Here is a 16058-nt window from a genome sequence, read left to right as displayed (position 1 = left end):
TACTCTGCGGGGCCCACACACGCAGCTCCGGGGGCCACACACGCGGCTCTGCGGGGCCCACACACGCGGCTCTGCGGGGCCCACACATGCGGCTCTGCGGGGCCCACACATGCGGCTCTGCGGGGCCCACACATGCGGCTCTGCGGGGCCCACACATGCGGCTCTGCGGGGCCCACACATGCGGCTCTGCGGGGCCCACACACGCACGGGGGGACAGGGAGGGGCGGGGAGGGAGTGATGTCCCACATACTGATCAGGTCACGGTGCAGATGGGGCCCACACAGCGCCGGAGGGAAGCGATTTGCTGGGGGTCGCTGGCTGGCACTGTAACTCCTTCATCTGTGCGACCGAGCAGGACGCCGGGCGGTAGCTCCGCCCACAGATGATGTTCAATGCAGGAGAACACAGTGAACGCTGTGGTCTGAGGGCCTTAAAGGGCCGGCAGCCACAGTTTCCAGTGCCAAGGACTGCGGTCCCCGGAACTCGGCCCGGGGGCAGCAGAACTGACTAGGCCGAGTGGGCCCCCCCGGCTCTCCAGGGCCCCGGCATTTGCCCGGGTATGCCGCGTGCTGACGCCGGCCCTGAGGTCAGGACTAGCACTCCTGCAGCTCAGACATGGCTGGTGGCCTCTCCAGGTCAGGGGCCCCTCTACTGACACTGGGCTCCCCTGACTCACAGTTCGGCCACTACACAGCAGCACTACACATAGACGCAGAGCGGCTGCCGGGCCCCTATGTGTACTAGTGCCGCTGTGTAGTGGCCGGCCTGTGAGTCAGGGGAGCCCAGTGTCAGTAGAGGGGCGGCTCACTTCTCGTTCCCCCGCTGATCCGGTCTCCTCGGCGCATCGTCCATTGCTGTCGCTCGCTGACCTCTCAGCAGGCGCGCAGTGACGACGTCACCGCGCTCTGCTGCAGAGCTGTCAGAAGAACGCCGACAGTCACAGCGGGGAGAATGATAAGAGAGAGAGCGCCGCTCACTCCCTCATCATTGCTCTCAATTGTATCGGCACCTGCGATGCCGATGCAATTGAAAGCTCGATCCTCGGCGGGGGGCGGTGACAGCGCGGCCACCGGGCCCCCCTGAGTAGCGGTGCGCCACTCCTGCCACCGCGAGTGGGCCCCCCGGCAGCTGACCGGGTTTGCCGGGTGCTGGCGCCGGCCCTGATCCTTCCCATACAGGTAGGAGCCATGTGTGCGAGCCAGATACAGCCATCAAAAGAGCCATATCTGGCTCGCGAGCCATAGGTTCCCGACCCCTGCTTTATACAAAACTAGAGATAAGTAAATCGCAAAGTGAATTTTTCTTGAATCTTAAAAATTTACCTTAATTTTTGCGATTGTAGGAAAATCTTTAACATCTCCTATGCTTAGAAAACTGCTCGGCTCATGCCCTCGTTGATGGCTTGATCGTCGTCCTATCACATCATAATGTTACAGCTAATGTACTACTACTCCGGGGGAGTGTGGTAGTGAACTCACAGGACCACAGAGGACTGTGGCAGTTGACCCCAGAGACGGACGTGGACAAAGCTTGAGGGAAGGAAAGGACTTTAATGATCGTAGCGCGACCAGCGCCAAACAACAAAAGGTCTTATAGAAGAGTCCAGAGTGCAAGTACAGCCAGCACAGGAATAGTCCTAATACCCTTAGGTATGGCTGAGTAGCAATACACAGCAGGTACGACCCTAGCACCGGCAAAGTCCAGTCCAAAGTGGAGGTAGATGGTAACAGCGAGCCAGGCCTTGATCTAGTAGTAGGAAGGATGTTGACACGGGCGACTCGGTGAGGACTTCCTCTGTCGGTGCTTGATCCGATGCAGCGGAATGGTCACAGCTGGGCAGGTATGGACTCTGTGGATCACAAGGACCCAGGTAAGGACTGGAGCAGCAGACCTGCACGGCTAGCTCTGAGCAGAGGCAAGGTACAGCGATTAGGAACAGGAGCAAGGTTTAAACAAGAAAGGCATGGAACAGGAACCTGACGGAAAGCAATGCCACAATAAGGGATAGGAAGACATTGCTTAGGCACCTCCAAGAAGGGAAGGATACCTTATATGCCCAGAGTCTTTCCGTGATAGGCCGGGAAGCACTTCCAGGTTAAGGCGTACTGACCCTCTAAATCCCAGCAGGAAGCAGTGGGCATCGCCTAAGCAAGGTCTTGGAATACATGTTCAGTGCACGCATGCTTCTGGAAGAACAGGCCACAGACGGAGAGCTGGAGGAAGGTTCAGGACTACAATCCCAGTGAGTACACTGTATGGAAGGAACGATAGCGGGATGGGAAAACTGTACAAAGCCACAAGCTAGGCGCCGACCCCCTGCCCAGTAGGCATCGGACCTGCGGCTGGAGACATGACAACAGCCTAGTCAATACTAAAGATGCAGACGATTGCACAGTGATGACCATGCCAGTGACCAGACTGAACACGACAACCAAGCTAGAGCAGCGTTGTTCAGTGGGACAAATTGAGTGTAATTTTTGTTTCTTTAGTTCTTGCATATGGTTATGCTCTAGGGTCTGGAAAGACCTCACTGCATAATAATGTACATTGGATTTCCATTGAATAAACTTGATGCCAGTCCAATTTCCTGACCAAATTAAAGCAAATCTGCCAACTTAAAATGCCGTCATAACTGTTCAAAACCCATGTCATCAATGTAAAAAAGTAATTTTACTCTTGAACAATTGCAACAACTGCAATCAAACGTCACCTTGTCATGGTTGTCGGGCTCACATGAATTGGCCGATACATTAGCTAAGAATCTCTTTTTGTCAATATTCCCAAAGCAGTAATGCAATGACTGTCTTTTTACTCATTTTTCACATAAGCTATGTATTTTTCTTCTTTTCCCAATATTTGTATAGCAGTAATGCAATGCCAATGTATCCTTATTTATTATGTGTCCCTGGATATGCTTTTGTTAATAAAAACAAAAGGGGAGAGAAGGCGATATCCCCACCACCGTGACCCAAATGGGAAGAGCGGAGATAAGATCCATACTGACTTAAAACCAGGGAAGGTTAACAGATCTAAGTGCTCCTGTCACAGGCGTGTCCCGGTTGACAAGCAGTACTGTGGTGTCCAACTGTAGAAGGTCGCAGCGTTTGGCTACACAAACTGCTCCCTGACATTCCATTCTTCCTGCTGTGGTGTAAATGGTATCCTATGTATCTTCCTTGTTTGGAGTTAATCCCTTTCCTTTTAAAACCCTGCAGATATCCTCACCTTTCATCTGCTAATCATCATCACTTGTGTCCTTAAATACTCACATTTCCCTTTGATGTTTGCTGGTGATAGTTATAACCCTATATAGGCTTTGGAAGCAAACAGTTTTCTTGTATTCATCTGAAGAAACATTGTTGTTTGTTGCTGTTCCTCTCCCGGAGTCTTTTTGAGATAAATAATTTGTTCACTTCCCCCTGTTTGTGCTCCCTGTGTCTTCATTGGAGCTTAGTAGGGTTGACTAAGTGCTCATCCCATCCATTCCTTACCTAGGGCCCAGTTCAGAGTTAGCTAGGTCTAGGTATCCTGCGTGGCACAGAACCTATCTACAGTGGTCAAGGGAGCCAGGGGCCAGAGAGAGGTTTGGTCAGGGGTCACCATCTCCGCCTTACCTAGACACAGGGTTTCCATTCCCTATTGCAGTGCGCTTGCTCCTTTCCCATAGCTAGCGTGACAGGTCCCAAATTCACGCTCAAACCAATATAACACAAGTAATGGAATGGGGGGGGGGTAAGAAGAGCTAATTAAGGATTGTTATTTTCCTACTCATTTTTAAACTAATTGATTAAAGTACTTTGGTTTTAGAGGTTTATGTTGGTCTATAATAAAGGATTAACCATCTGGTGGGATATGATACAGAAGAAAGGGGGAACGGCGTCTACTGCAGCTAGTGACCGTTTCCTTAAATACTGCAGTACCATCCAAACCAATGTAATCCAAAGATATATTGCGAGTAGTCAGACTCACCAAACTGAAGCTGGGACAACATCTAAGACCAGGGGAATAGAAAATTTCGGGCTCACTGCTAATGCTGGTGCTTTAAGGGAAAAGAATTGCTAAATATATCTATATATCCCCAGCACACACAATGAAGTAATAGAGGACAAAATATGATTGCAAGTGAATTTATTTTGACAGACTGCAAAAAGTGGTCCTCGGCTAGACCAACACCCAATGTTTTGGCTTTTACGCCTTTTTCAAGGTAGTTGCGTCATGTGCAAAAGTAAGACAACGCGGGCCACATAGGATGACCGTATCAGAGAAGTAGAAGCAAGGTTCTTCACATTTTGCAGTAGGCAGTCACAGTGGTGATCGAACAATAGGACAGGTATGGAGGGTGAAAGAGCGCCTGCAGAATTAGCCCAGGGAGCGCAGAATGAACGGTGTATACGGCAGCAGCGGCAGTGAAAAAGGCGTAAAAGCCGAAACGTTGGGTGTTGCTCTAGTCGAGGTCCACTTTTTTGCAGTCTGTCAAAATAAATTCACTTGCAATCATATTTTGTCCTCTATTACTTCATTGTGTGTGTTGGGGATATATAGATATATTTAACATCTAAGACCAGGGCAGGGCAAGCACTCGTAGTGTCAAGGATAAATGTTTCAGAAAACAGTCCACTGAGTTCCGAAAGAAATGTAAAGGCTAGGGATTTTTGTTCTCTAAACACTACATAACAGTCCAATAGTTGGGTAATATTTTACACTGGGTTTAGTACAGCGTTCTGTGTTCTGTATGCGTTTAGGCCTGGTCCTTAGCTAGAGAGTGATGTTACTTGGGCCCAACATCTACTACATGTCCCATGCACATTCCTTGATGCACTGTATGTCATCCATTAATGTCCATAACAGTCATAGGACTAAAGCGGGCTTTAAACGCTACGATATATCAAACGATATGTCGTCGGGGTCACGTCGTAAGTGACGCACATCCGGCGCCGTTTGACATATCGTAGCGTGTGACAGCTACGAGCGACGGTGAAGGATCAAAAATACTCACCTTATCGTTGCTCGTTGACACGTCGCTCATTTTCTAAAAATCGCATGTTCTTCTCTGCGCAGGTTGTTCATCGTTCCCGGGGCAGCACACATCGCTCCGTGTGACACCCCGGGAATGCTGAACTGCAGCTTACCTGCGTCCCGCTGGCAATGCGGAAGGAAGGAGGTGAGCGGGATGTTTGTGTCCTGCTCATCTCCGCCCCTCCGCTACTATTGGCCGGCCGCTGTGTGACGTCGCAGTGATGCCGAACGTCCCTCCCCCTTCAGGAAAAGGATGTTCGCCGCCCACAGCGAGGTTGTTTGGAAGGTAAGTACGTGTGGCGGGGGTTTACGACTTTGTGCGACGTGGGCAACAAATTGCCCATATCGCACAAACGATGGGGGCGGGTGCGATCGTAAATGCGATCGCACGAGAAATTGAAGCATGTAAAGCAGCCTTTAGTCTTATTCCCAAGCCTTATGTTCTCACAGCACATAGACATTTTATTTTGGTTATCATGGAAAGCCCTGGAGTCCACTTAACATTTAACATTACATACTGGATTTTCTACTTGCACATTTGGAGATCTCTGGTGACGACCTGCAGAGAAGCAGCTCTGGGGTCTAACATGATCCATGTTGTTTCTCAATATGGCTGTATTAATAATGCCTAATAGAAAGATCCAGTTATGAAAAACACTTTACAGTTAAAAGAGTGTAAGTGATTTGGAAGCATGGCTGCTTTCATCCAAAACAGGACCACTCTTGCCATAGGCTGTGAGTGCAACACCACCCCATTACAATAGACTGGAGAAGGCCTGGGAAAATCGGTAAATTACTTGGCAAGCCAAGGCATAGACTGGGGTCTAGGGTGATATCTTGGCCAAGCATATTATTCTAAGAATGTATGTTTCTTTCCCCAAATGTGCACACGTAAGGATTTTTTACTACAAAATTTAAAAAGCAAAAAATATTCAATGATGCACAGCTATCTTTAAAAATATTCTTGAAAAATTGTGGAAACTGGATTTGTACAGTAAAGGGAACCTGTCACATACTAAAAGCTGTCCAATCTATTGACATCATGCCATGGAGCTACAAGCTGAGCAGTTTGACATCTCATTTTATGTGAAATGATTCAGTGTAAATGGTGAATTGAGCGACCCTGTGTGTATATATTGTAAGATGGCCACCGAATAGGTTCTCAAGGGGAGATATGTATCATTGAGATGGATAACCCTGGTGATGTAAGGACCGGAGCAGGCTGCAGCCCATATAGTGCAGAGAGAGTTAAGGCTACTTTACACACAGCGACATCGCTAGCGATGTCGCTGGTGAACGCACCCGCCCCCGTCGGTTGTGCGTCACGGGCAAATCGCTGCCCGTGGCGCACAATATTGTTAGTCTCCGTCACACATACTTACCTGCCTAGCGACGTCGCTGTGGCCGGCGAACCACCTCCTTTCTAAGGGGGCAGTTCATTCAGCATCACAGCGGCGTCACTAAGCAGCCGCCCAATAGAAGTGAAGGGGCGGAAATGAGCGAGCCGAACATCCCGCCCACCTCCTTCCTTCCTCATTGCGAGCGGTCGCAGGTGCTGTGATGTTCGTCGTTCCTGCGGTGTCACACGTAGCGATGTGTGCTGCCGCAGGAACGACGAACAACCTGCGTCCTGCAACAGCAACGATAATCGGGAAAGGAATGACGCGTCAGCGATCAACGATTAGGTAAGTAATTTTGATTGTTAACAGTCGTTCATGCTTTTCACACGCAACAATGTCGCTAACGAGGCCGGATGTGCGTCATGAATTCCATGACCCCAACTACATCTCATTAGCGATGTCGTTGCATGTAAAGCAGCCTTTAATAGTGCCTGTCAGGGCCAGGTTTACAAGTAGTCAGAGAGATGGGTGGGGCTGGTTGCTCACATATCCCTACTCTGGGGAGTGATAGGCCAGGTAAAATAAACCAGTTGTCTTATTCATAGTCTGTGTGTGGAGGTGTGCAGACCTCCAGTGCTGTTTGTCTTTGCTAAGGGCTATCCTGAGTGGGCAAACCCGCAATATTGTATGGACTAATTGCTTTATGTTTTCACTTTGTCCGGAAAAGGCTGTTTTTGATTCGTTATCCTGAACGATTTTGGGAGTCTAAATAAACCAGCCCTGAGGTTTTACTGAAACCGTTTCCTGTACCTAACTCAACACGCAGTCAAGTGAGTGGAAATATATGAGGGGCTGCTGATAAGTCTCTGGCTTTGTAATCTTTTTTTGTTTCTATGGTAACGAGTGTTCCATCACATGAAAGCCTTATGTGTCTAATATATGTTTTCAAAATGTTGTGTTTGTTGCTTATGGCAACCGTGTTCTACGCACGCAGGAAAACAAAATGGCGGAGTCTAATGCGATATTCACAGCATCTGAGAGCAGAGATGGGATAAAATTCTTGTTTCTGCAAGGATAGTCTGTGAAGGATATTCATGGTGATATGTCGCAGACATTGGGGGATCAATGCCCTTCATATTCCACAGATTAGAACTAGGTTGCCAAATATAAAACGGGCCACTTCAGCACCAATGATGAAGAACGTCCTGGACGAGCGAGAGTAATGGTTGTTCTGGAGATCGTCGATGCTGCGCACAACCTCATACTGGAGAATCGAGGAAGTTCAGCTAAAGCAATAACAGACGTCATGGGGATTTCCTGTGAATGAGTTTGTGACATTATCCATGAACATTTGGACATGAGGACGCGATCTGCAAAGTGGATCCCCAAATGTCTGACAACAGATCAGAGAAGCAGCGAGTGAAAACTTCACGGTCCATTTGTCAGCGTTTCCGGACTGATAAGAACTTCCTGGAGCGACTGATCACTATGGATAAAACCCAGATTTATTGGTATGACCCTGAAAACAAGGAGCAGCCAAAAGATTGGAGGCACAGTGGTTCTCCTTGAAATCCTTCTTTTTGCTAGGCTTTCAGAACTTGGAATACCGATGTAAGTAAGTGTGGTGACATCAGTGGAGAGTATGTGGAATAAATGTAAAGTTTCATCATCCAATCTCGTTTCTTTCTGGGTAAAGCCAAAGACTTACCAGCAGCCGCTCGTATATACATAGAGTGGATATAAAAAGTCTGCATACCCCTATTAAGATGCCAGTTTTTTGTCTTTTAAAAAAATTCATACCAAGAAGAATCATTACAGAATATTTTCCACGTGTAAAAGCTCTTTTTTTTTTTTTTTGTCATTGTGGTGGTGAAAAATGAAATTAATCTTCAGCTTTTTAGCACAGACCTGAATGTTTTGTTGCAAAATTGACTAATATTTGAAACTTTTCATAATTTTCTCCACATTTACTAAGGCCACAATTCGAAGAAAAAAAAAAACAGCCCCAAAACACAGTTCCACCTCTTAAATGCTTCATTGTGGGTATGGTGTTCTTTTGGTAATACACAGTGCTTGGTTTACATCAAACATGACTGGGAAGTGTGGCCAAAAAGTACAACCTTGTTCTCATCTGACAATAACATGTTTTTTTCACATGATTTTGAAGACTTGATGTACAATTTAGTAAAAAATTGCCAAGCTTGTATGTTTTTCTTTGTAAAAAAAAAAAAAAAAAAAAGGTTTCCTCTCACCACCCTTTCCCACAGGCCAGACATACAATAAATAGAGTAGATTGTTGTCATATCTATTACACAACCAGTACTTTCCAAACATTTCTGCAGCTCCTTTAATGTGTCATGCAGTGTTCTGCTTTGCATGCACTGGGTGTCATGGCGGAGGTGGACTCTGTTCACTTTCAGAGTCTGATAAGCAACCTGAGGTCTCCTAGTCTGGCATCTGCTGTCTTAGGTTCACTGCTCTTCAGTCCAGCAGGAGTTAATTCCTGCTGACTTGTGAACTTCTGCTAGGAGCTCAGGCTGCTAATGACCATTCGCAGCCACCTTCACTCTTTATAAGGTGCTGGATCTGGTTTCTCGTCGCCGAATATACCTCCGCTTTGCTTCCGGTCCTTTCGTGGTGATTCAGAGCCTGGTGATCTGTTGTGTGCTTTTCTGTGTGGTGTGGAAATATGCCTGTTGTTAATTTATTTCCTCCCTGTGTTCATTTCTTCCTGGGCACTTATTGCCTCCCTCCTGTGACTAATCGCTTTGTGTATGAGTTTGGTTTTTTTTGGGGAGAGGGGGTGTTACATCAGAGTTCGGACAGGAGTTAGGGTTACACTGGCAGTCCAGACCCCTCTACCATTAAGCGTACCTCTGGAATAGCACAGGGTCCCTAGTCTGAGGGCCAGCTGAGAGGTCCCTGCTTCAGTTACACTGACATTCCCGTGACATAATGTTCCGGTAGGCCTCTTGGCAGCATCCAGGACCAATTTTCTTGTTGTATTTTTATCAAAGTTTGAGTGGGTCAAATTTAAGCCACTTATTGATTACATCTTCACAGTGTTCTATGGTAAATCTAATGCCTTGGAAATCTTTTGTGCTCTTCTCCTGACTGATAACTTTCAACATTGAGATCCCTTTGCTGTGTTGTATGTGGTTTACAAACCATGCTGTCAAATGCAACTAAGAAGAGCCCGGAAAATCTTATTGTAAGGCCTAAGACACACGGCATAAAAATCGGAGCGAGTGAAATGCGATAAAACATCGCATTCGCCTATGTGCCAGCACCCATGAGCGATTATTTTCTCAGCCCTAATCGGACCGAGAAAACAGTTGCAGAATTCTGCGACTGTAATGCGATCCTTGTTTCTCTCGCACCCATTCAAGTCTATGGGGCGAGAGAAAAATCGCACTGCACTCGCATTACACCGGTGTACTGCGAGTGCAGAGCGAGAATGGTAATAGCCGGCTACGCAGGAGAGAGGGAGATAAATCCCTCCCTCTCCTACACAGCACCAGCCCTCCCCTCCTCATTGTCGGCCCACCCCCCGCAGCAGTGGTCTGATCGGACCTCAGTCGCAATGACACTCGGCTCCCGCTGTGCTGCCAGTGTGAGCAGAGTGTCATGCGAGGATCGCAGTGGCCCCGGCCTAACCGCTAAACTGTGTATAGCGTTAATCAGAATCGCTGTTAAATGATGGAAGCTGTGTACAGAATACTATTTAACATGAGTTTAAGTGTGTTTGGGTAATTCTGAACACAACCACATCCCCAATTATAAGAGGGTGTCTACATTTATGCAACCACATTATTTGAGTTCTGTTATTTTTATTTTCCACCTCCTTTTGTTTCTAAATTCATTTCTCCAGGTTATGGGTGACATTAAGGGTGAAAAAAGTTTTGAAATTATTCTACTTGGTATTTTTTTTTTTTTTACGTGATAACATGGCATTTTGACAGGGGTGTGTAGACTTTTTAAATCAACTGTATGCATTTGTCACGTGTATCTATGTATACAGTCATTGCTGAAAGTGTTGGCATCCTTGAAACAGTTCCAGAAAGTGAAGTATTTTTCCCAGAGAATTATTACACGTTTTGTTATACAAATGCTTATTTCCCAGACTGCACTTTGCCAACTTGTCAAAATCCTTCTGGGACAGAAAAGGCTGGTTCACACATCCGGCTTTTCGCCGGTTTGCCGGATTCAGTGCACACCAGTACAGCGTATTCAGTACAATTGCAGCACGACAAGCGCCGGGCACATGCTGTCATCTGACCGGAGCATGTGACCCGGAAGTTGCGGTGCTGCCATTGTACTGTATACACTGTACTGGCGTGCGCCCAAACCGGCGAAAGGCCGGATGTGTGAAACCAGCCTAAGACCAATGTAGAGATTTTTGGTAAAGCACATCATTCTACTGTTTACCGAAAATGATGAATAAAAGAATGAGGCCTACAATGAAAAGAACACAATACCTACAGTCAAATATGGTGGAGATTCAAACATGTTTTGGGATCATTTTGCTGCCTCTGGCACTGTGTGCACTGACAGCACTGTGTGCAAGGCATCATGAAGTCTGAACATTACCAAAAGATTTTGGGTTGCAATTTAGTGCCCAGTGTCAGAAAGCTGGGTTTTGCATCCCACTGGCGGACACAGACAGAAAAGGGCCCCTGTGCAAGAACAATATATGGGTCATTTTCTGCCTAGCTGCTCATAAAAATGCAAAATTGCACCTGCTTTGGAGGTAGAAATGGACCCATGTGCACCAATGATATGTCCGCCCCTGTAACATCCTACCTGATCTTCAGCCCTTTCCCTCCAGCCTTCCTCTGCTGACTCCTAAAGGCTCCGTCACACGCAACGACATATCTAACGATATATCGCCGGGGTCACAGATTCCGTGACGCACATTCGGCATCGTTAGCGACGTCGTTGCTTGTGACACCAACGAACGACCGTTAACAATGGAAACTACTCACCAAATCGTCCATCGTTGACACGTCATTCATTTTCAAAAAATCATTGATTGTTGAGATCGCAGGTTGTTCGTCATTCCCGAGGCAGCACACATCGCTACGTGTGACACCACGGGAATGACGAACTACAGCTTACCTGCGGCCGCCGGCAATGAGGAAGGAAGGAGGTGGGCGGGATGTTACAGCCGCTCATTTCCTCCCCTCCGCTTCTATTGGACGGCCGCTTAGTGACGCCGCACGAACCGCACCCTTAGAAAGGAGGCGGTTCGCCGGCCACAGCGACGTCGCTAGGCAGGTAAGTCCATGTGACGGCTCCGAACGATATTGTGCGCCATGGGCAGCGATTTGCCCGTGACGCACAAACGACGGGGGCGAGTACGCTCGCAGGCGATATCGCTAGTGATATCGCTGCGTGTGACGGAGCCTTTAGCCTCTGGCATGTCCCACTTGTGTGCCATAGACATCTATGGCTTCCGTGCAGACCCAGGCAGAAAAGGGCCCCTGTGCAAGAACATTATAATAGCAATATCTCATCATAATGCAAAATGCTTTGGAGGTGGACGTGGCCTCCTTACCTCTTGGGCTCATGTGCGGCTGCACAGGTTGCACCAATGATATGTCCGGCCCTTCGTCCAGCCTACTTAGCATGGCACTTGCCGGAGGCTTAGGAGTCAGAGGAGGAGGCAACTGGAGAACCAGGCAGGGACCATGCGAGTGTGTTATTTTATTATTTTTTAACCCCTTTATGACCCTCCATTTATTATGCTGTAGGGTCTGGAGAGACCGCAAACATCTTTTAATGGCAATCAAGACACTTCTAATTTGCATTGAATAATTTCACTGTGACTGACAATTCCAATCTGAATTTGAGCAAATTCTCCAAATTTGAACTTTTGCCGATTCGCGTATCTCAAGTGGAGGATCATATATTCCATGGCCGTTTACTTGGCTCTACCATTGAAACAGCATTAAAGTATGTAAAATGTTGAGCAAAACAATAAACAGCTGTTTAGGGCATAGGTCACGACATGAAATGTCACTTCTGGGAGCAATTCACATCCGTGCAGGAACGTGTCGTGCCTTTGTGCCCATTATCACAGTGGTTGATGCGCTTTGAAGTCTATGTTAGTGTGTGATGTACCATTAGGAGGAGCGTGAGCCATGTAATATATTCCATGATATCCCTGACCGGCGTGCCCGTGGTTTAAATGGAGTTTTCCGCCTAGCACCCCATCAGCCGGTGACTCCCAGGAGAAAAAATGTAGAGGATATCATTTCCGAGAAGTGCCTGCTGAAACTTGCATCCTGGAACGATTGCTCTCCACAATTTGTGGCTGTCGTATCACAGGCAGCCTAAACTTCCAGATGTGAGGGAACCGTCTAAGCATCGAGCTGTCAGCAGCCTTAAACTGGGCATTAAATTTGCATCCCAATTAAAGCTGTTTGCAGGTCATTTTTGCCAAAAACAATAAAAGTCTTTGAGCCGGGGGTGGCAGGGGGTGGGGGGGGACGTCACTGATGGGATCGGCATGTGTGACTTGGAAGTTAGCAAATACTGAATCGTTTTTCATATGCTCGGTCGGCCTCAGCAGACCATAGAGAAGCTAAACCCTAGGCTCTGTTTACCATAAACCTTCCAGCCTCTGAAACGCCATAAAAACGGCACCGACCGCCCATCTGTCTCTGCAATCAGAGGTCTCGCTAACCGTGATTAGCTATATTAACCCTGACAATACCAGTCTTGGCCGTAACATGCACTCTAAATTTCTGTTACTGTCGTTAAAGGCGTTGCCTAGATAAGGAAACCCATTTTTGTACATCCCGTTACGAAATTTTGCATTGATAAAAGGATGTATCCTCTGTAGAAAATCCATTTCTTGGCCAGAGTGGAAAGTATCTTCAAGGACCATCCCATTCTGTTTCTGAAGGACATGTCCAGCATTACACAATCATCCCTTCATTTACAAGAGAGTTTTGTAATGCTTAATTGTCCTTTTGGTGGCGCTGCAAGGAAATTGAATGCTTAGTGCTACATTTTGTAATGTGTCTATGTCTCCACCTCTGGCTTCCGTCTGATTTCTTTTAGATTCAAGAGCCCAATTTGCATAATATAACTTTAGTTATCTCGGTATTAATTTCTTATGGAGAGAGCAGACAAGATATGTATGAGCGTTGAATAAACCTGAGACAAGATCAAATGTGTGGTGGTGCACCCAATTGTGTGGCAGTTGTGGTGCGCCCAATTGTGTGGCAGTTGTGGTGCGCCCAGTTATGTGGCAGTTGTGGTGCGCCCAATTGTGTGGCAGTTGTGGTGCGCCCAATTTTGTGGCAGTTGTGGTGCGCCCAATTGTGTGGCAGTTGTGGTGCGCCCAATTGTGTGGCAGTTGTGATGCACCCAATTGTGTAGCAGTTGTGGTGCACCCAATTGTGTGGCAGTTGTGGTGCACCCAATTGTGTAGCAGTTGTAGTGCACCCAATTGTGTGGCAGTTGTGGTGCGCCCAATTGTGTGGTAGTTGTGGTGCGCCCAATTGTGTCGTAGTTGTGGTGCGCCCAATTGTGTGGCAGTTGTGGTGCACCCAATTGTGTGGCAGTTGTGGTGCGCCCAATTGTGTGGCAGTTGTGGTGCGCCCAATTGTGTGGCAGTTGTGGTGCGCCCAATTGGTTGAAGCAAATTTCCTTCTTTTTTTTTTTTCTGGAGGACATATCTCCAGAACACAGGGGTGCAGAAGAAGAAGGGAAAACCTGTTCCAGAATCGGTGGAACAGTGACAATTAAAGGAGTTGTTCAACTTTAATAATAAAATAAAACAAAATTCAGTGAAAAAACCTCTTTAAGAATAAGAAAATACCCTGGCAGGTCATCATTTAGGGAGGTTGTGGTCTATTTAAAGGGTTTTTATGTATATTAGAAAGCTATTTTTCCTAGATCCTTAGACTATAAATCATGCACACTATCATTTCAGGGATATAAAAATGGAAATTTACAAAGTTATTTTTAGTAATTTGTCACTGATTTTATATTCTTCTTTGAGATTTTATGGAAGGCTTCTTTGACTTATCTAGTTGCTGTTACGAGATGACTGTTAGGATAGTGTGGCAGAGTGGCTCCTATGCTGTCCCTCACGCTAGGGGACCCTAGGCTATCCCTAACCTCATGGGTTACTCCTGATGGTGGAGATACCGGAGTCACATTCCTGGCTATGCTCCCGACTAGTACTACTCTGATACCACCGTCCCAGCAGGGAAGGACAGGGCAGGAGGGTGATGGTAAACAGACAGACAAGGGAAAACCAAAGCTTTGACACACTGCACTCACACAGGAATAAATAATGAGAAATTCAGGAGTAAAGCAAGAATAGGAAGGTAACAACAAAAAAGGCAACAAGGGTTAACTCCACAACTTTATTCAACAGCAAGTGTAACGACAACTAGGTAGTCTGGATCACAACACCTCAGCAGACCAACTAAGACAAAATTATAGCTGGCATAAGTGGAAGGGTCTAGCCAGCATATATAGGAGGGGAACAAATGTGATTTGGCTTCCCCACAACATCTCATCAAAGGAGACTAAGGCTGGAGTCACACTTGTGAGTGACTCGCATGTATCTCATTCAGCAGAGTGTGCGGCCGTGCCGGGTGATTCAATGAGAGTCTCGCGCGAGGTACTCGCAAGTGTGACTTCGGCCTACGGCCAGAGTCACACTTGCAAGAGACTCGCATCACATCACCCGGCACGGCCGCACACTCTCCGGACAGCAGCGTCTCAGCTGCATAGAGATACATGCAGCCAACCTGCCCCTGTCAGGAGAGTGTGCAGCCGTCCCGGATGATACTGATGCCAGACTCGCGCAAGTCTCTCGCAAGTGTGACTCTGGCCTAAGGCTGGAGTCACACTTGCGTGTATTTCGCGAGAGTCTCACATTGCATCACCCGGCATGGCCTGATGCTCTTCGGACAGGAGCGTCTCAGCTGCATAGAAATACATGCAGCCGACCCGCTCCTGTCAGGTGAGTGTGCGGCCGTGCCGGGTGATACAATGTGAGACTCTCACGAGATACGCGCAAGTGTGACTCCGGCCTAACAAGCAGACTAGCAGAGATAAACGCTTGCTAGCCTGCCTATGAGTCACCGCTCTGCAGGTCGACGCCCGAGTCTGCCTGCGTTGATCACACACCAGAGAAGTTTTCTGATGCAGTGTCAGAATCTGTAGTCTGAACAGAACTCGATTCCGTCATGACAGTCTACGACGTTTATAAAGGGCTCTATGTGACAGTTGCTTTATCTTAGTACTGTTGTTCTGCACATTTTTTTCTGTCTCGTTGCTCTTTGCACTACCTTAAAATTATTATGGAATCACATCTGGTACAAATATAGTATTATATCTAGTATTTGTTATATTTGCAATGTCATGTCTGCTCTCTATCTGAAAATTAACCTTTCCAAAACTGAACTAGTTCTGTTCCCTTCATCTTCTAACCTCCCTAAACCCAACATCTCCCTCTCTGTGTGTGGCACCATGATAAGTCCTAGGCCGCAGGCCCGCTATCTGGGGGTTATACTTGACACTGATCTCTCCTTCACCTCCCACATACAATCTCTTGCCCGCTCCTGCCGCTTGCACCTCAAGAACATCTCTAGAATCCGCCCCTTTCTCACAATGGAAACGACAAAAACCCTCACCGTGGCCCTGATCCACTCCCGGCTTGACTACTGTAACTCT

General features: G+C 47.2%; 1 protein-coding gene across 1 annotated transcript in view; it reads left to right on the top strand.

The window, feature by feature from the left end:
* SLC25A21 (solute carrier family 25 member 21) overlaps positions 1–16058 on the top strand; it is a 434643-nt gene that overhangs the window by 391360 nt on the left and 27225 nt on the right. The window lies entirely within an intron of this gene.

The sequence above is a fragment of the Anomaloglossus baeobatrachus genome, chromosome 12 (genome assembly GCF_048569485.1).
Source record: "Anomaloglossus baeobatrachus isolate aAnoBae1 chromosome 12, aAnoBae1.hap1, whole genome shotgun sequence".
Taxonomy (NCBI): Eukaryota; Metazoa; Chordata; class Amphibia; order Anura; family Aromobatidae; genus Anomaloglossus; species Anomaloglossus baeobatrachus.
The sequence above is the reverse complement of the archived record's forward strand: the minus strand, read 5'-3'. Positions and strand labels throughout refer to the sequence as shown.